At 38.2% G+C, this 21,841-nt stretch overlaps 1 protein-coding gene across 1 annotated transcript in view; it reads left to right on the top strand.

Moving 5' to 3' along the window:
• Positions 1 to 21,841, top strand: part of LOC109410572 (MOXD1 homolog 2-like) — a 128,878-nt gene that overhangs the window by 49,997 nt on the left and 57,040 nt on the right. The window lies entirely within an intron of this gene.

The following is a 21,841-nucleotide window of genomic DNA, read 5'->3' as shown; positions in this document are numbered from 1 at the left end:
TGTCCCATTTGGGACAAAGCCTGCTTCTCAGCGTGTCGTTCTATGAGCACTTAACTGTGGAAGTGCTTGACAGCTTCCTCTATCAATGGCCATTTTGCCTGTATTGCATGCACGAAGATACATTATACCCAAAGATGTCAAGGAAATTCTCATTCCGTAAAGTTCCTGGACTCGAACCCGTCACCCTCGTCCCACAGCATGGTTTGGCTGAATACACGTGCGCTAACCGCAACGGCTAAAAGGTCAGAAGCACATAAAATTTGTAATAATCTTGAAATAGTCGTAATACATTTCACTTAAGGACAAACGTCTTGAAATCCCGCTTCAACAGTGCATCAGAACTTCAGACACACAAATGTCAAGATGCAAGTTTCAAACAACAGTACTTTTCATTATTCTGTTCTTGCTCACTTGTAATAAGCTTAAAATAAGAAGCTCAGGTGCGCTGGTTTTGTTTATGGAGAGATTTGTGCTTTCAAAATCGTGAGTAGGTGCCAAAGTCGGCCCTCCAGTACTTGTGCTGTTGTATTTTGTATAAAAAAACACGTTAGAAAAAGCCCGCTTGTTGTACACAGCACCAGCGCGGTAGTCGTGGTGGTAGCCGACCGGTAACTCTTCTTGTGCATTAGGGTCATTTTTATCAAAAACATACTCTACGTCAGCGAGCTGCACCCAACGTGATGTATAAGGAAGGTTCATGTTAAATACAGTCCTGTCTCCTATAAGACACTGCAACCTATTTTACGCCCACTGCAATTTCTCAGCTGTCGTGCATCGTAAATGAACTAAATTGGTCGAAAGACAACGTGGGAATTACGGTGGGCGTTATGTGCGTGGCAGCGTCTTATAGGAGACTCGACTGTAATCCTACATTTAATTTTAAACAAGTTTTTGATTCCCTTTGGAAACTTTCTCACTAATTTCTTTGGGAATTGAATTGGTGATTCCTGCAGCCATTTAAAATTAATTTGGAAATGACTTTTGAAATTCCTTCGGAATTTTCGCTGGCACTCCTCCAGCATTTTTTTTTTTTTTTTGGGAATTTCTTTGGTAATTGTTTGGGAATTTGTTCCGAAATTCCTTTGAAAAATAATTCAGAAATGTTTTTGGAAATGCAGTCTGTAATTTCTATGAGAATTCATTGAACTATTTCTCCAAAAAAGTTTCTGCATTTCTTTTAGAGAGTCCCTCTGCAATTGCTTTGTAATTCCATTTAAAAATTTATTTGGGAATCGTCTGTTTTTAAAAACTACCGATACATCTCGAGCAGTATATATTTTTTTCAAATTTCGTTCGCTGTTTCTTAGGATTTTTTTTTCGGCGATTCCTCTCTCTCTTCTTGGTGTAACGTCCTCACTGGGGCAAAGCCTGCTTCTCAGCTTAGTGATCAATGAGCACTTCCACAGTTATTAACTGAGAGCTTCCTCTGCCAATGACCATTTTGCATGTGTATATCGTGTGGCAGGCACGAAGATACTCTATGCCCAAGGAAGTCAAGGAAATTTCCTTTACGAAAAGATCCTGGACCGACCGGGAATCGAACCTGTCACCCTCAGCATGGTCATGCTGAATACCCGTGCGTTTACCGCCTCGGCTATATGGGCCCTTTTCCGGCGATTCCTCTGGTAATTGATTTGGTAGTTACATTACGATTTTATTCGAAAATTTCTTTGAAAATTCCTCGGAAAATGCATTTGGAAACTTTTTTAGTTATTACTGTGGGAGTTTCTTCGGATACTTCTTGGGAAATTCCCTCCATTTTTTTTTCGAAAAATTTATAATTGAGAGTCATTTTATAAAATTTCACTGAGCCTTTCTTGCGGTTTATTCTTTGAGGATTCCTTTGGATATTTTGTGAATGCCCGTGGTAATAAGCTTTGGAAACTTTCTTTTGACACGATTTCGATTCCCACGACAATTGTTTTAGTAATTCTCTTCAAAATTACTTGAAAATGTATATGGTTGCTCGGCACTTTTTTGATATCCTTCAGTGATTCCTTTAAAAGTTTTTCAAAAACTTCTTTGGAAATTTCTTCGGCAATTTGTTTTTCATTTGATTTAGATTGTTCCTCTACAAAAACTTTCACAATTTTTTAAGAAATTTCCCAATTTATGTATTCTTTCGGTAATCTGTTTTGAAGTTTGTTCGACAACTCCGTCAAAAGATTCTCAAGCAGTTTTTTTTTGTTTGTATTTCAGAAATTTCTTTAAAAATACCTTCAGAAATTCTTGTGGAAATTGGTTTTGTGATCCCTCTTAAAATTCATTCGGCCGTCTTTTGAAAATCGGTATTTTCTTCTGTTGTTCAACTACAAATTTTTTCAGCAATTCCGATGCATAAAATTCTTTATTTATTAAAAAAATGTCTGTGAAACTTCCAAAATAATAATCGTAGGAATTGGCAGGAATTCCTGAGTGAATTACCTTAGAAATTTCAAAATTATTGGCTCAGGGAATCTCCAGAGGACTTGCCGAAACAGCTTCATAAAAAATAATAAAATTTTAAGGAATTTTCTATGGCAAAATTAATTACCAAACCTATTCCCAAAAACTTTTTCGAAGAAATTCCTGAAGGGAGTACCAAATGAATATCCCATTGAAGTTTCCGTTTGTACATTTTTAGAATATCAAATAAAAACTAACAAAAGAATCGTCGAAGGAATTCCTTATAATGTGAAAGCAATCCTTCTAGTAACATTCTAGGATTGATCATCACATAGTAAAGTTGATTTGCTTTTTTAGGTAAATCTAAACTACGGAAGACAGTAATGAAAGAATGGAAATTGAAAAAAAAAAGTACAAGGAGGGCCACTATTGAGCCACACAATAACAACAACGACCTACTTGCCTGACATCCTGATCTTGAACGATGAAGAACTAGTAGTTTGATTATGACTACAATTCCTTAACAGGTCAAAGGCACGAAGTGTATTCGACGAGGTCCAGAGAAATGTTCCAAATATGTATTCATTTTTTTTTTAATTTCATTAAATTATGGCCATTTTTTTGGATAACCTATTGGAGATTCCTTTAGAAAATTTACCAATTCTTTTCTGATTTTTTTTTCAAAATATCTGTCTAAACATTCTTCTGAAATTTTTACATTCGTTTGGAGAATCTGTTGGAGAAAATCTTGTTTTGAAAAACCCCTCACGAATTCCTTCAAAAATCTTCCATGGATTTCCTTCAAGATTTTTGCATAAAAATTCCTGCCATTCTACAAATTCCTCAACAATTTTATTTCGAAGCATCTTGCATGGTTTACTTCTGTAATTCCTTCATTTTTTCCAGGGATTCTTTCAAAGATTCCTTCAGGAATTTCTTAAGACATATATTGAGACATTTCTCCAAAGATTCCTTTGATGAATCTTTCAGCGATGCCTTCAGAAACTATTCCAGAGTTTTTTTCAGAAAATGTTTCTAAAGATCCTTCGAACTTTGGAAATTCTTCCTAGGATTTCACCAGAACCTCCAACATCAACTTTCAATTTCTTCAGAAATTCCACTAGGAATTTCTCCAGATGTTTCACAAAGAGTTGTGTAAGAAAGTTGTGCATGAGTTTCTGTAGAAATTCCTCCGGGGATTGCTTTAGAAAATCCTTCAAAGACTTACACTATTTTTTTCGAGGCTTTTCTAGGTTTTTTTTTTCGAAATTGCTCTAGGGTTTTTATTTGAAAATATGAATTTCTGTCAGAAATTCTTCCTTGGATTTCTTTAGAGTTCCCACAAGAAACTCTTTTTAAGCAAAAATTGTGGGATCTATTCGGGAATTTTCTGCAGGGATTCCCTAAAAATCTCCCTTTGGGGTTACTTCACAAATTTAATGAGGGGTTCTTTCAGAAAATCTCCACTAGTCTCGACTTATATATCTCCAGATTTTTCTTCAGAGAATTCTTTAGAAATATTTCCAAGAATTACCTACTTTGAAAAAAATTCCTCAGACTTTTTAGATTATTCTTTAATGGACTAAAATGGTCCTTGCAGAAATATATTTTAAGATTTATTTGAATAATTTTCACGAGTTTCTGATAAAATCTCCCTCACGGATTCTAAAAGAAATTATTTCAGTGACTTCCTTGTAAACTTCTCGTTGATTTGCTTTCAAAAATCATCCAGGAAATCTTAAAAAAGTTTAGTCAGAAATTCTTTCACAAAATCTTCTAGGGATTTCCTTCGACTTTTGAATGTCCTCCAAGAACTTCTTAAGAAAGTCTTGCCAAATAGCTTCCAAAAATTGTGCATGGATTCCTTTAGAAAATACTTCCAGAATTCTTTTCAGAAAGTCTTGCATAGATTGTTCCAGAAATTCATCAACGATTTTTTAAGAATTTTCCGTGTTTTTTTTTTTTAATGACTCACGGATTCATAAGGAATCAAAAAATCAGAACTCTTTCAAAATATTCTCAACAGCTTTCTAAAGACTTTTCTCCACTTATTGATTTGAAAATTTTAAAAATCTAAATGAGCAAATGCCCAAGATTTCTTCACATTCCTCTAGATACTCGTTCGAGACATTTCTCTTCCCGAAATTGCTCCAAGTATTCCTTCATGAAATGTTCTACAGATTCTTTCAGAGATTCTTTATGGAATTCTGACGAAAAGGCTGGAAGAGATTCTTGTAGAGATTTCAGCAGAAATTCATACAGAGATTTCATCGGAAACCCGGCCGGGTATTACTCTGTGTTTTCACAGAAATTCCTCCAGGATTTCCTCAAGGTGTACCTCAATGAATTCAGGAATTCATTAAAAACAATTTAAGGATTTTTAAAAGGGGATTTCCCAGATTTTTTTTAATATCTTAAAAAGTATTGTTGGTTATTCCACCAGGCATTTCCAGCTGTTTCTTTAGGTATTCCTTCTGGAATTTCTCCAGAAAATCCATCTCTGGATTCTTGAAATTTTCCTATTTTTTTTTTTAAATTATCTCAGGAATTGATGAGGAGTTTTCTTCCGACTGTTTCTTAATTCCTGCCGAAAGTTCTTCTGCGATACTTTCGGAAATACCTTTACGACTTCTGTTCCTAGAATAACTTCAGAAATTTCAGCAGGGATTTCTTCAAAAGTTGTTCCATGAATTTTTTCAGAAGATTTTCCAGCAGGGCTGTAAAATGTTACGGAACTGTCAAGAAAAATATGTCATGACATTTTCTACTTCCACTATTCCCAGTGCAAATTTCCGTCCGTGAACGCAAACCTTGAACAGAGCTGGTAAGTTATGGTAAAATAACGATATTGTCGATAAACATTTGTTATCAAAGGCAGTGAAATTTACAAATAACCAAACTACATTTTTATGACATTTTACAACCCTGGTTCCAGCAATTATTTCAGGATTTGCTCAAGCGGTTCGTTCAAAGTTTTCTCCAGAAATTCAACCATGAGACTGTACCAGTGCAGAGGCGCTGGAACCGGAGAACCTTGTCTAACTAGCTCCGATCTCACCATGACAGCACTGGAAATAATCTTGTCAGTAATCTTCCGAATTTGCTAGAAATGTTGGAGCTGAGAACATGCCAAGATAGTGTAAGGCATCTACTAAAAATATCAGAAATATTTATGTTACAATTCTCGGTGAGGAAGTCATAGCAAATCTTGGAAGAAGTTTGTTAGAAAGCTTTGAGGAAAAGTCTGGTGAATGTGCAGTTTGCATGCATTCGCCAAAAATGTTGTCATTGCTAAGGGATGCTGGGAATGACCCTACACACTCCGCTTATTGTGGTCATCGACAAAGCGAGAGATATTTATTGAAGAGAAAAATGTGATTAAGGGTGCTCCACAAAACAATTTAGTGAAGTGCTCCGCTTGTCAACAGGCTGAAACCCCTGCATTATAAGTCATCATAACCCAAACTGAAAGTTTTAAACTGATAGGATATTAAAAAATACTATTATAAAAAGTACACAAAATCGAGGTGAAATTTACATAAAATCGAAGTACATCAAATCGAAGGTCTATACACTCGGGGCCCACTAAATCGAGATATGCCTGTGTATTGTTTGTTAGAAATTCAAGACTTTCTGAACGCAATCGTCAGAATAATCGTTTTTATTTTCACTGTTGATATGGCAGATCTTGACGACCAGCACTTCAGACATCCTGCAAGATTCAACCTCTAGAGCGTCTCCAGGAGTAACCTCTGGTGGAACTATAGAAATTATCCCTGGAAAAATTCCTGGAGAAATCGGAGGAGAAGCCCCAGTTTTACATCTTTGGACGATTCTTCAAACAAATTTCTGGAAGAACTCCAGGAAATATTTCTGCAAAAACTTCAGCAGACATCTCTGAAACCCATTGAAATTCCTGGAGGAACTTCAGAGGGAATCACTGAAAATTCTCAAAGAGAAATCCCTTCGAGAATTTCAAAAGAAATCCCTGGGGGAACTTCAGGAGATATTCCTAAAGGTTCTCCAGGAGAAATCTCTTGAGGAACTCCAGGAGAAAACCTTGCAAGAACTCCATGAGATATCCCTGGAAGAACTCTAGAAGAAAACTTTGAAGGGACTTTAGCATAAATCGCAGGAAGAACTGTAGGATAAATCCCTGGAAGAACTTCAGAAGAAATACATGGAGGAACTCCAGGATAAACCCCTGGAGAAATCGGCCAAATCAAGGATGAACTCCAGGAGGAATCTCTAGAGGATCTCCAGGAGAAATCCCTGAAGGAACTCCAGGAGAAAACCCTAGGGAGAACTGCAAGAGAAATCCTTGGAGGAACTCCCGAAGAAATCCCTGAAGAAACAGCAGGAGAAATTCCTGAAGGAACTCAAAAGGCAACTGCTGGAGGAACCCCAGAGGGGTCCCTGGACGAACTCCAGAAGAAATCCATGGATGAACTGTAAGAGAAATCCCTGGGGAAAGTCCAGGACAAATCCCTGGAAAAACTACAAAAAATGCTGGAGGAATTCCAGAAGAAATCGCAGGAGAAACCCCACAAGACTTCCTTGGAAAAACTTCGGAATAAATCTCTGGAAGAACTCCAGAATACAACCCTATCGGAACTCCAAAAGAAATCCTGAAGGGACTTCAGAAGACATTTCTAGAGGAGATCCAGGAGAAATCACTGGAGAGACTCTAGAATACATCATTGGATGAACTTCAGAATAAATCTGCATGAGCCTGCATACCTGGAGGAATTCCAGGAGAAATTGCTGGAACCCCAGAACACATTTTTGGACGAATTTCAGAATACATCTCTGGAAGAACTATAGAATAAATCATTGGGGTAATTTCAGGTGAAATTTCTGGAGGAACTCTAGAATACATCCTAGGATGAACTTCACAATGAATCTCTGAAAGAATTCTAGAAGAACTCTAGATGATGAAAGAGGAATCCTTGGAGGAACTTCAGAGGAAACTCCTGGAAAATTCCTGAAAGAACTCAAGTGGCATCCGCTGGAGGATTCCTAGAATGAACTCTTGGAGGGACTTTCGAAAAAATTACTGAGGGAACTGTAAGAGAAATACCTGAAGGAACTCCAGTCGAAATTCCTTCAGCAAAAAAAAAAGCTGGATATATTCCAGAAGAAGTCACCCAAATCATGGAAAAACTGCACGAGAAATCCATACAGGACCTCCAGGAAAAAATCCTGGTGGAACTCCAAGACAAAACCCTGGAGAAACTCCAGGACAAATCCCTGGAAGAAGGCTAAAAAGGAATTGTAGAAGACATCACATGACAAACCCGAAAAGTCTTGCATGGAAAAACTTCGGAATAAATCTCTGGAAGAACTCAAGAAATCCTGGAGGAACTTCTGAAGACATTCCTAAAGGAGGTCTAGGAGAAAACACTGGAGAAACTCCAGAATGCATCCTTGGACGTACTTCAGAATAAATCTACAGGAGCTCCACAAGAAATTCCTGGAAGAATTATAAGAGAAGTCGCTGAAGGAACTCCAGAACCCATCCTAGGACGAATTTCATAATAATTTTTTGGAAGAGCAATAGAATAAATTATTTGAGTAATTCCAGGGGAAATTTCTAGAGTGGGTAACTCAAGGATGTATCCTTGGATGAACTTCACTATGATTGGTTCTACCACATTTGGCATAGTTCCATTTGGCAGAATGCCATTTGACATAAACGCCATTTGGCATAAAGGCCATTTGGCATATCGTCCATTTGGCATAATGTTGTTTGGTATGATATGAAGAACAGCCTTCTTGGTAAGAATGTGCACACTCCTTGTTATGTCAAATGGCTGTTATGCTAAATGGCCATTATGCCAAATGGGGTAGAGCCACTATGAATCCTTGGGACAACTCTAGAAGTAATCCTTGGATAAACTCCAGATGATATTGCTACAGAAACTTCAGCAGCATTCCCTGGAGGGACTCCCGGAGAAACCCTTGAAGAATGTGCAGGAGAAATTCCTGGAGGAACTCAAGAAGAAATGCTGGAGAAACTTCAAAAGTAATTGTTGGAGAAATTCCAGGACAAACAGCTGGAGCCACTCCAGAATACATCCTTGGGTGAACTTCCGAATAAATCTCTGGAAGAACACTAGATGAAATTCCCGGAAGAACTCTAGAATATATTACTGTAGACACTTCAGCAGATTTCCCTGGAAGAACTTCTGCAGAAAGCCCCGGAAAAACTGTAGAAGGAATCCCTAGAATAAGTTTAGAAAAAATAATCGCAGAAGAAATCCTAGAGGACACCCTTAGACAAACTCGAGGAGAAATCCTCCGAGGAACTAGATGCAATTCCTGGAAGTACTCTGGAAGAAATTCCTGTTCATGTTTTATTTAACTCATTCTCTGCTGTGTATGAACCTGTCCCATCTTTACTTGAATTGCTGCTTTTGAATTAAAATTAAAAGGTCAGCACCGTTTTTTTTCCTGGATCTTAATCTACCATTCAAATGTCGTTTTCTGCACAAAAAGGGAGTCTACATCATGGAAACCAAACACTATGCTAAATGCCATTATCTTGAAACAACACCCATCATTATCATCGTTGTCATCACCGCTTTAAAAAGGATCATGGTCTTTCAGGAACTCACCGATGTCCTTCTAACTAGTACAAAAACGTACCGCTCTCATCATCATTGAATCCATTATTGTCGCTTGCTACTTTATGCATTATTTCATAGGTACCATCCTAGCTACCATCATCATTATAGTCATCGTCATCATCACAACCAGGTACCGAATTTCTCCGTCTGCTCGATGCAATACCTAACAGAAACGGGAGAAACGACGATGATGATCCCTCGATGGTCAACGGTGACGATTTGCTGCGGTCACACTACCAAAATGGCAAACGTGCTCGTTCGGTACAATGCTGGGGTTCTGTCCCTCCCGTCTCGCTGCAGCAGACATCCGTTGTTGAAAAGCTCCGGGCATGCAAATTCATCGAAAATGCAACGAACCAGAGTTGTCAGTCAGCCAGTCAGCATTGGGAACGGCGATGTCTCTCCAATCTCCATCCTTTGGTGGTTTGGTGACATGAGAACGTTCTGGGTGGACGGTTCTGGAACTGGAAGGAGCCAACGTTTTTCTGTTCTCGTCTTGCTTTGGTGATAAGCGTGGCCCAAGGACTGATTCGTGACAGAAAGGTGTCCGGAGAACTATTCGCCCTTTCGACGGCAGCCATACGTGAAAGTTTACTTTGCAATCAGACTGAGAGCTTTGTTCAGGTTGCGGGTTGAAACCGTTGGTTGGTCACAAATCATTCAACAAAAAAGCTTTTGGGAAACACTGCGCTGGAGGAGTGACCATTTTAATAATGGTTGTCCACATTTTTAGTAGTTCACGATTCCTAGAATCCTCTTCGAGTACAGAAGTGCTTCTCGCTATGTGCTCACATTTGTGTGATTGTAGTCTGCTGCTCTTTGCTTACCAACAACGGTCAACTCTTCAATTGTCAAATTTCCAACTCCAACCCATTCCCCTTTCAGTATGATTTCCTGAACTTTATGCATCTTCCTGCCCAAACTGTCGGCTATTATTGCACGAAACCGTATCACTGGGACGGAAAAGACAAGTGCAATGGTATAGCAGTCTCTATAGCCATGCCATTTGGTTGATTTGAAAAGTTCTCTGGTTGTGACTCGTGAGAAGTGATGCCACTTGTTTCGTCCTAATCCGAAAAAAGCAGGGATTGGATTTATTTCAGATGGTGCACTTCAATGATCCAAGATCTCTATATCTGGCAACCCTGTCCGCAACCGTAGCTCAGTTGTACCGTACCCTTTGAAGCTTCAACGGCTCCCTCTGGTCAACGGCGCGGCGGCGGTGTTCCGATTCCGACTACAAACGGTATATTTTCCCAAGCTGCCCCCTGAACCGACATGAGCAAAACCTCAGCATTTCTTTATTTATTATCCAATTGATGCCGGACGGAACAAGGAAACCACCAAACGGGAAAACTCCGAGTAGTGCTCCGACGAAATTTCGTCGAAATTTTCAAATTTTGCAACCCCCGGGAACCATTTCTTGTGCAAGCGATTTGTGTTTGTTTGGCTCCTGTTTTACACAATGAGCTTTTCCCGGTAGAGCAGCAGCAGCAGCAGCAACACAGTAGTACCGAGCTTGGTTGGTTGGTTGGTTGTTGCTGGGCTAACAAGTTTCTTTGTTGTTTTGATTGCTCTTTTTTGCACCTCCCACAGCCACAGCCCCGATCACCGCAAATCCATCGGAACCAGGCACAACACACCCAGGCTACAAAAGCGGAACCCCCAGCTCAACCCGGTCGCAAACCGAACACGGAATAATATCCTGCCAGAAACCAGAACGGTACTTTTGGCCACAACCAGCAACCATTTGTTTGTTTTATTGATTTGCTTATATTAGCAAGCAGTTTTTCGGTTACGTTCTTCGTTCGCTTCCATCGCACTGCCACCGTATTCCACCGGGGTGGAAGTTAATACAGTCAGTCAGTAGTGTGCTGTTTGGTGCTCCTGCTAATGCGAGCAACCAAGTAAACTGACCTGAATTAATACGGCCGAGTAACTCAAGCAACAACAGCATATTCATTACTCTTCGCTTCCGACGACATGCGGTTGGTACCTACGTGGTAGTCTTGCTTGATGTTGCTACAGAGATTGAGCGGCGGGTGGTGATGGTGACCCCGGAAGGTCACACCCGATACTGGGATAGACATTTCCTGCTGGGCTTCGGGTTCATCTAGGGATCAGCGCTAGATGTGGGGAGGCACGGAAGAGTAATACAGTAGCAGTCAGGGACATGGCCAACGGCTATCGTCTTTCATCTGAGTGAGATACGCGGTGGCGGAACTAGTTGGTCCCTAGAAGGAGGTGGTCTACTTGACTCAGATAGATTCTGGTAATGTTTTGGATGGTAACATTCGAAGAGAAGACACTTGGCATTAATATTCCAAACTTTTCTTAAAGCTGTCTGATAGGGTCTTGAACCATTTGGGCAGGTGTACCTATTTTGGGCACCTGCCGCTATAACTAAGTCAATTTCAAGCCGATTGATTTGAAATTTTGTACAGGGTTAGATACTGTACGTGTCTAACTCTGTACAAAATCAATCGGTTTGAAATTGACTTAGTTTTAGCGCCAAGTGCCCAAAATAGGTACACCTGCCCAAATGGTACAAGACCCTACTTGGCCAAACAAATGGCTTTCTCAGTCTTTGAATAAAGAGCGATTTTTATCTACATTCCAGACGTTTCCGCCTGGGGATTTGGTCTTTTTCAAGGGTCTACCGTTTATCGTTTTTGGGAAGGTCAAATCCTCAGGATGAAACGTTGAGAATATAGATAAAAATCATTCTTGATTCAAAGACTCAGAAAGCCTTTAGCCCTTTAGCACTTTCCATCAAATAGTCACGATGAATGTTCATATCAACTAGTGTCATGGTAAAATCAGAGCTGGTTACACAAGCCTTCTAAATTTCAGCGCCCACTTTACTAGTATGCCCCCATAAGAATGACTTCAATATTGCGCTTTATCAAAAATAATGGCGGAAAATCCGTCCTTCCATTTTCTCAGCAAATCATTTGTAGTTATCGTGGAAGTGACATTCTTGCAGGAATTCCTTTCATGAGTTTGTCAAAAATTATTCTAAGTATTGGTTCGAGAGTGTTTTAGATAATATCCCCTAAAGAAGGCCGAGTCCAATGGCCGAAACGTCGGAATCAAGCAAAAACTACTTGTCTTGATTAAATGCTAGACTGAAAAAAACACCCGAAAACAGGATATTCCTTCTCATGTACTTCATTAGAATTGTCTTCATGATTACTTCCTGGGAAACCACCAGAAATTAATATATGGATTATTTCAGAATTCATCAATATTTTTCTATTTTTTTATGGAAAATAGATTTCTGCAAGATTCGTTAGAATAAGAGCAAGCAGCAAGAGTTCCTTCAAAGATTCCTCCAAGTATGAATTTCTTTGGAAATTTTTCCAGGGATTCCTCCAGAGATTCTTAAAGGATTTTCTCCTTGAATTATACTAGGATCTTCCCCTGGATTATTTTAAAGAAAGTTTTCATAAGATTCATCTTGAAATTTTCCACAAGGAGTTCCTAAGATTCCTTCAGGTATTCTTAAGGAATTTCCTTCAACGATTGCTGAAGAAGTACGTGCATGTATTCCTTTGTATATTACTTCAAGTATTTCTGAAATAATTGCTCTATGAGTTTTTTTTTAATTTCTCCACGAAGTCCTCTGGAAAATTCTCAAGAAATTCTTCGGTGGACTTTTTCAGAAACTCCTCTAGGGTTTTACTTTACATAGAAATACAAACATTTTCTCAGAAGGTCTTTCAGAAATAAATTTCTCCAGGGGTTTCTCCAGAAGTTCCTCGAGATATTCATCCAGTGATTGTTTAGGATTTATAAAGAATCTCATATCTCAGAACTTCTTCTGGTGATGCTTCAAGAACTTCTCCAAAGACTGTCTTAGTAATTCCTGCAAAACAAACACTTAATTTATCAAAAAAAATGTTCCAATATTGCCTGCAGACGGTTATTCAGTTCTTCCAAGTATTCTTCTAGAGCTTCCTACAAAATTTAATTTTCTGGTGGTGTTTTTTTTTGTCAGCCAGATTTCTTAGAGAAATTTTTTGTACTAATCCCGTCGAAAATTGTGTAATAAATTCCAAATAATGAATTTCTGCAGAATTTTTTTCATTGTTTCCTCTGAAGGATTTCTTTAGGAATATTTCCAGAAATTTTATAATATTTTTTCCCTTTCAAATGAATTATCAAAGGCTTTTAGGAATTTTTGAAGGAATTTCCGAAGAAATTTCTCGGGAAATTCTAGAAGGCACAATTCGAAGAACTTCAAAAGGAATATAAGAGGCATTTTAAGCGGAATTTCTGAAAAGTTCCATGGAAAAAAATTGAAGCAATCCCTTCTTGCAATTCTCGAAGAAATACCAAAAATCCTAAAGAAGTCTCCAAAGATATTTTTGAATTAATTCCTGAAGGAATTTCAGAAGGAATCCGAGCAGGAATTTCAGAATGAATCCCTGAAATAATTTCTGAAAGAAAAACGATCAACGATCAAATCTGACTATACATGTCAATGGTTGCTACTCCGTTATTGATCTGAGCTGGTACCAATTGCACTGAGATCCAAATGAATAAGGGCTGGGACACTCCACTTATTCTCAAAGTGCAATTCTAGCAGCTCATACATTTTGGATCAATACCGGCGCCGGCCACGTCCTAATAGTCAGTTGGGAAGGGAAAGGAATGTTAGAGTGTGCTGGTTGTTGCTACTAAAGACCGAGATCACCTCTGCATCCCCACATCCAGCACGGACTGGGGTATTTGTTAGACGGAAAGGATGGGAGATCTGGGAGTCACCGTTGGGTCGATGATGCGATCCATGGATAGGGGGTTATTTATAGTGTTCGCAAGGTGATAGATTGTGTGGTGAATGAGGTGAATAAGGTCAAGCGGCACAGCACGCTTTGGTTGCATAACTTGTAGGCGTTATATACACTGTGCTGTGAGTGGAAATTGGAAGGGAGGGAAACGACTTTTTTCCAAATCGTTTCTGGTTCTAGCGATGGCTATGAACATATGAATATACATGAGTTGTATATGTAGAGAAGAGAGAGAGAGAGATAAAGTGGATAGAAAGATACAAAGTAGGATGAAAAGGGACGGGCCAGGGATTGAACCCATGACCTTCTGCATACGAATCAGAAGCGGTAGCCACTAGACCACCAAGCCCGTCCGAATCCCTGAAATAATTTCTGAAGTAGAAATTCCGTGGAACATCGGAAAGTACACTTGTAACAATTTCTAGAAGAAGGTCAATAAAAATTCCAAGAAAATTCTTGAAGGAACCCAAGGAGGAATTCATAAAAAGCTTTTTGAATAAAAAGTTGGAAAACTTGTTAGGAAAGTCTTTGTGGAATTCTTACAAAAATATATTGTGGGTTTTTTTTAGAAAAAAAAAAACAGGAGAAATACTTTAATAATTTTTTGGAGGATATTCGGGAAGTAATCCTAATTGAATCACTGTAGACATTTCTTGGAGAATCTATGGAAATTTTTTAAGAGTTCTCCTAAGAAAAAAAACTGTATATATTTCTAGCTAAATACATAGAGCAATATTTGGAGGAAATCTTGCAGCAAACATTGTATGAACTTTTGTAGGTACCTCCGGAGAAATCCTAGTCCGATCACTGAAAGTAATTATGCAAGGATCTCTAGAATAATTCTTGGCACATTTTCTGGATTGATTCCTTGACACATAACTGTGGGAATCATCAATGGAATCTGTAGAGCTATTCTCCAATAAACTTCTTGGTTTTATACGTGTACGAATTTCTTGAAGAATCTCTAGAAAGTTTTCTGAAGGAACCGCTGGAAGAATATATGGAGGACTTTTTGAAAGAATTTCTGAAGGAATCACTGTAGAAAATTCTAAAGGACTCTCTAAACTCAGAGTCTGAAGACATTTCTGAAGGATTTCCTAAACGAATTTCTTGAAAAATGTCTGTAGCAATCTCTGACGGAGTTTAGGAAGAAGATCTTGAAAATCTAGATAAAAAGATCCTTAGTGATATTTCTGTAGAAATTTTTGGAGAAATTTTTGGAGGAATATTTGTAGAAATTCTTGGAAACTATCTGCAGAAAATTCTAAAAGAATCTTCGGAAAATTTTCTGAAGAAACCACTGGAGAACAATGATACATATTGCCCATTTTACTGGCATTTTACCAGGTTAGCTGGTATGTCTGAAACATACTGGAAAAACTTGTAATTAGAAGGCACGAAATGTTGCTAATTGGCAAATTGAGAGATGAAATTTGTGAAAAAAATCGCGTTCTGGTGGGATTCGAACCCACGACTCCGTATTCGCTAGACCGGCGCTTTAACCAACTAAGCCACAGAACAGGTAATGGTTCTGCGGAATAGAAAGCCAAACTGACTCCGAAGCCGCACCATGAACACTCCTATTTCACAAACTCATCTCTCTTTTCGGCTTAGATGCCAATCCACAACACACTCCTGTTTGTGCCCACTACCTACAAGTGCGAGCGAGTTATTTATATGAAGCCGAGACTTACTCTCGCACTCCGCATACCTAGCCACCAGGCAGTTTGTTTTGCTGGTGTCTAATTAGTATGCGTCGAGAGCTCGGCACGGTCGGACGCTCGGACGACCGAACTGCGCCAAGTGACGCAAGCAAGGGTACAATGATACATATTGCCCATTTTACTGGCATTTTACCAGGTTAGCTGGTATGTCTGAAACATACTGGAAAAACTTGTAATTAGAAGGCACGAAATGTTGCTAATTGGCAAATTGAGAGATGAAATTTGTGAATAAAATCGCGTTCTGGTGGGATTCGAACCCACGACTCCGTATTCGCTAGACCGGCGCTTTAACCAACTAAGCCACAGAACAACGACGCATACTAATTAGACACCAGCAAAACAAACTGCCTGGTGGCTAGGTATGCGGAGTGCGAGAGTAAGTCTCGGCTTCATATAAATAACTCGCTCGCACTTGTAGGTAGTGGGCACAAACAGGAGTGTGTTGTGGATTGGCATCTAAGCCGAAAAGAGAGATGAGTTTGTGAAATAGGAGTGTTCATGGTGCGGCTTCGGAGTCAGTTTGGCTTTCTATTCCGCAGAACCATTACCTGTTCTGTGGCTTAGTTGGTTAAAGCGCCGGTCTAGCGAATACGGAGTCGTGGGTTCGAATCCCACCAGAACGCGATTTTTTTCACAAATTTCATCTCTCAATTTGCCAATTAGCAACATTTCGTGCCTTCTAATTACAAGTTTTTCCAGTACCACTGGAGAAGTTGAAAAAAAACTTCGGTAGATTGAGACCGAATTTCTGGTAGATTTTCAGAAGGAACACATAGAGCAATTCTGAAAGGAACCCACGGAAGGTTACTCAAAAAAATCTTAGGATAAATTTATGGGGGAATCTCACAAAAAAAAATCTGAAGTGGATTTTACTGGAAATCTGTGATGCAGGGATTTTGGGAGAATTCCAAAATTTAGCTAGTCCGGCTAGTTAGGAAATTGCTTCGACAACTTCTTTGGGATTTTCTGAAAGAATGTCAGAAATAATCTGAGCAGGAATTTCTATATGAATCCCTGAAAGAATTTATGAAAAAATATTCAATACAAACTCTGTGGAATCTTTAAAAGCACACTTGCATGAATTTTTAAAGCAAGATCGAAGGAAAATTCTTGAAAGAATCCAAGGAGGAATTTTTAAAAAGCTTCTTGGGTAAATAGTTGGAAAAATTTCTCGAGGAACCCTTTGTCAAATTCTTAGAAAAAGAAATATTTCAATACTTCAAATACTTCAATAAACACCTGGAGCAATCTAGGGACATATTTCCAAAGAAATGATAGATAAACTTCTGTAAAGATCCCTAGAAAAACTTTTGATATATTTCAAATTTAAATCCTGTGGAAATTCCTTGAAGATTCCATGAAGAAATTCTTAGAGTTATCCTCAGAAGAAATGTTAGATAAGTTTCTGGCTGAATACATAAAACAATATGAGGAGAAACTCTCAAAGCAAACAGAGTATGAAATCCTGTGGGTATCTCCGGAAAAAAATCACCCGAATCACTGGAAGTAATTATGCAAGAATGATTCTTCGAGGATTTTCTGAATGAATCACAGAATTGCTTGACTTATTCCTGTGGAAATTTTCAATGCAATCCGTAGGGCTGCTCTGGAGAATTTCTTGAAAAAAAAATACTTGGCAAATTTCTGAAAAAATCTACAGAAACTTTCCTGGAAGAAACAAAGGAAGAATTTATGAAGGAATTTAAAAAAAACTGAGGAAAATTCTGAAGGATTCCCAGAAGAAATTTCTGAAAGATTTTCTTAAGGAATCTCCTGAAAACTTTCTAAAGTAATCCCTTACGGAGTTTCAGAAGAAGCTCATGGAAATCTAGCTGGAAGGAATCTTGGAGAAATTTCTGTTGAAATTCTTGAGGAAATATCTGGAGAAATTTCTCAAACAATTCCTGGAAAAATTTCTGATGTTTATGGAAGGAACCTTGAAAGATGTTCAGACCGAATTTCTGGTAGACTATCTGATGTAAAATATGGATTATTTTTGGAAGGATTCCATAAGAGATTTCTTAAAATAAACCATGGGCAAATTTAAGGAGGAATCTCATAAAAAAATCTGAAGTAATCTCCAGGAAAATCTATAATCTAGGGAATTTGAAAGAATTCCAGACTCCTGCTAGTCCGGTATTGAGATAGTAAGTTTTTTATCGATTTTTTTTGAGAATTCCTACGACAATCCCTTTGAGAATTGCCTTAGTAAATCATTCATATAGGGGAACTTACGTATTTTCGGTCGTTTTGTTCTCTTCGTCATGGGGAGTTTTTTAGATCCTATTGATCTCAAAATTGGCCTCAAATCTTGCCCGACCAAGCTGAGTTATACTACCAAGTTCAGGTAATTTGGTCGACAAAAACCCCTCATGACGAAGAGAACAAACCTGCCGATAATACCCTTAGTAACCCCACTTTTCAGCAAATCCTTTGCTGTCAGCAAATTTCTCTGTCATATCCCCAGTAAATTCATGCGACAATTCCTTTGAAAAATCCTCTTTGGAAAATCCTATTCTTTTTGAATTTTGGTTGAGAATGTTTCGGCTGTTTTTTTTTGGGAATTTCTTAGGCAAATAATTTAGTAAATCTTCCCAAATATCATTGGGATAGTGATCGGGAATTCTTACAGTAATTTTTGAACATTTCTTAGATGATTTCTTTAATAATTGAAAAAAAAATTCCTATTGCAATTGCTGAAAGATTTTTAAAGAAATTGTGAGAAATCGCCTAAAAACTTCTCAACATTGCAAAATTATTAAAGTATTTCCAAAGGAGATGGCCAAATCAATTACCCATAAAAAAAAAACAAAACAATACATGCTGAACGATTGTCCAGAAATAACGTCGGAGAAATTTCCAAAGTAATCACTGATGGAATTTTTCATGAAAATACTGAAGGATTTTCCGGAGGAATCTCGAAAATAGTTCAGCTGCTAAAGAAATTTCCAAAAAAATTACGAAGTAATTTTTGAAGGAATTCTGAAAGAATAACTGAAGAATTTTTCAAAGACATTCCCGTAAAAATTCTAAATAAAATATCAGAAGTTATGAAACTACCAAATTAGAGAAGAAGTTCCCAGAAGAGTTGCCTGTTGAATTTTCAAAGTAATTGTTGATGAAATTCACATATTTTTTTTTAAGCAAGTTCCAAAAGAAGTGGCTGTAGACTTTCGCAAAGAAGCTGCCTTAAAACTCCCAAAATCGTTTCTGCAAAATATACGAAGCAAATTTCACCTAAACGGAATTTGATTATGTTCAAAGCAGTCGTCGATTCTACATGCATTACTTGTGTGTTGGAATGAAATGTATACTTACAAAGCCTTTTGCAACTATGTGCTGTCGGGTGGTGAGTTCAATGTCTCTTTTGTTGAGTTTCTGTCGTTGAATGGTATATTTGTAGCTTATAGATGTTTTTTAAATCACCTGTGAAATCCTGCTGCAGCTCACCTGACAGCATGAACCACCTGAAACGCTTTGAAACGCATTGAAACGCTCTTAAGCGCATTTAAACGGCTATGATGCTTCCTGAAACTCCCGTGAAAGTCTCTTAAGAGGCTTCTTAACCATTAAAATCTCCATGAGGCCTTCTTGGAGACTTTGAAACACTTCTGAAACCCCCTGGAACCCATGTGGAGCTTACCTTAGAGCATTCTAAAATGCCTCTCAAACCATTTGAATAATTTTATGATACTCTTCCTGAAACTCCCTTGAAGCTTATCATCCTTTAAAGCTCCCACAAACTTTTTGGAACGCATTAAAATATTGAAGCCCCTTAAAAGCCCTCCTGAACCTTCTAAAACTCCCTGTTACATCCTGAAATATCTCTGCAATCGCCCGGGAACCCCCGTGCAGCTCACCTCAGACTCTCCAAACCTCCCTAGAAGCCCCCCTCTAAAAGCCCCCGTGGAGCTTATCTGAGAGCAGTTGAAGTCTCTAAAACCCTTCTGAAACCTCCTGAAACACCCTGAAATGTCCTGATACGCATTGGAGCGTTTTGAAAACCTTGAAATGTATCTGTATAATTCCCTGAAACCTCTATGAAGCTAATCTGAGAGCCTGTGAAGCCCTTTGAAAGCACTAGAAATTGCCCTAAATTTCCCTGAAACGCCTTAAAACCTCTGAACCTTCCCACTGCTTACTGTTTAAACCTTCTTGTCGCTCCAGTTTACAGATTTCAGACAAAATGAATTCACAAAAGAATTGCTGATATATTTGTTTGAGAAAATCCCGAAAGATTCCTCAAATAAATTCTCGAAGAAAACATTGATAAAATAATTTCCAAGAGAATAGACAAATGCCGAAGACATTTCCAAAAAAATGTGTGAAAATGTTATGAATTTCAACACATGTGGAGGGTCATTGCAGAATTAACCATCAAAGACATTACCAAAGTAGTTCCCAGAAGTATTGCCGCTGGAACTTCTGAAATAAGAAATTATTATTAGGGATTTTTGAAGCTTTTTCCAAATCAGTTGTCGAAAAGTTCACAAAGAAATAGTTTAAATTGTCTAAGAATATCAGAAAAATGAATGAAAAAGAAATACCAAAAGGAATGCAAACAAAAGCGACAATGAAATTTTAAAACAAAAGTCAAAAAAAAATCTCAAAGGCCATTAAATTTACCAAAAACATTACGGAGGGATTTGCAAATACGAAACTTGTTGGAGAAAGTCCCAAATAAATTGCAAAAGAAAGTGTCACGAAAACTCTGAAAGAAATTGCCGCAGTTTCTTCAAGGATTCTAGTCAAGTAACAAGAGTATCTTTCCAGATTTCATCCTTCCGGGATCCCTTAAAATGTATATCATGAAATACCTTTCGGTATTTTTATTGTTGCTCAATATGGGAGTTTTTTTTCGAGATTTCTCCAGGAGATTATTTCGCGATTCTTCCAGGGGCGTTCTTTCCAGAAAGATCCAAAGATACCTTTCAAATATATCCTAGAATTCCTTTTAGGATTTTTCCATGGCTTCCTTTTGGGATTCATCCGGAATTACATGAATTTCTACCGCGATTCCTCCAAGAGTTCTAGGATTCCTGTAGATATTCCTAACGGAATTCTTACAGGGATTTCTTCCGAGATACCTCCAAAAACCCTACAGGGAATCCTCCAGTAGTGCTTAAGGCGAAACAGGAAGCATTTCCTCACTTTTTGGTTTTTGATTTTTTATAAAATAACGAAACAATATTTTCAAAATCGGTTTTCGTGCACATGTAGAGTATGGATCAAGGTATCTTCTGGTTTTTTTTGTAATGGAAAATGTTTTTCTTTTTTGCAGAAACCATTTTTGAACAAAATTTCACGAAAAAATGGTTTCTGCAAAAATGGAAAACATTTTCCACCTCAAAAAAAATCAGAAGGTTTCTTGATCCATACTCTACATGTGCACAAAAACCGATTTTGAAAATATTGCTTCGTTATTTAATGAAAAATCAAAAACCGAAAAAATAAGAAAATGTTTCCAGTTTCGCCTTAAGATAATTTTCCAAATATTCCTTACGGAAATCCCCTAGAAGTTCCTTCCGAGATTCATCCATGAATTCTTTCAAGGTTCCTCCAGCAATTCTTCTCGTAATTCCCCCGGAATTCGTCTCGGGATTCTTCCAGGTTTTTTTTTTCCTGGGCCATATCCCCCTTTCCCCCTTAGAGTCTCGTAGTTTACGTACTATGTACTTTAAGGGATTTTTCTAAAAATTCCTTGTTGAAGTTCCCTAGAGGTTCCTCTCAAAAATTCTTCCTGGATTCTTCCCGGAACTCTTTCAGTTATTCTTCTTGAGATTCCTCCCAGTATTTTTTCGAGGTATTTATCGCAAAAGTCCTCCAGCTATTCCTCCTGGGATTCTTCAGGAATTCCTTTCGGAGACAAATCCCATCTCTCCCCATAAGGACAGAATTTCAGGGATTTCCCAAAAAAAATCTTTTCCTCTAGAAGTTGCTCACGAGATTCCTTCCGGAATTCCTCCAGTTATGCCTTCCGGGGTTCATCTGTAGATCTTGTACTCCCAATTCCAACAGTCTCATAAAGATGGAAGAAAGTGCTCGTTTCATTTTACTGTCTGGAGATTCTGTATGGTGACATCCAGTTCTTAGACGCTCTAGTTTTAAACGTTAGTTCACTGAAAAAGTTTTAAAAATTGAATCGATAATGATAATCTTGATTCAAGGATATCTTGTAGAAGTGATACTACCGAGACCCACCCTACTGACGCACTTGTGCTATCCATATCCCAATATCTAACACCCCGCTCCAAGTCGCTTTGATGTAAGACTTTATCCGTTTACAGGGAAATCCCTTTGCTGCTTCCCG

This window comes from Aedes albopictus, chromosome 3 (assembly GCF_035046485.1).
Source record: "Aedes albopictus strain Foshan chromosome 3, AalbF5, whole genome shotgun sequence".
Lineage (NCBI taxonomy): Eukaryota > Metazoa > Arthropoda > Insecta > Diptera > Culicidae > Aedes > Aedes albopictus.
Note: the sequence above shows the minus strand (reverse complement) of the source record. Positions and strands in the feature narration are given on the sequence as shown.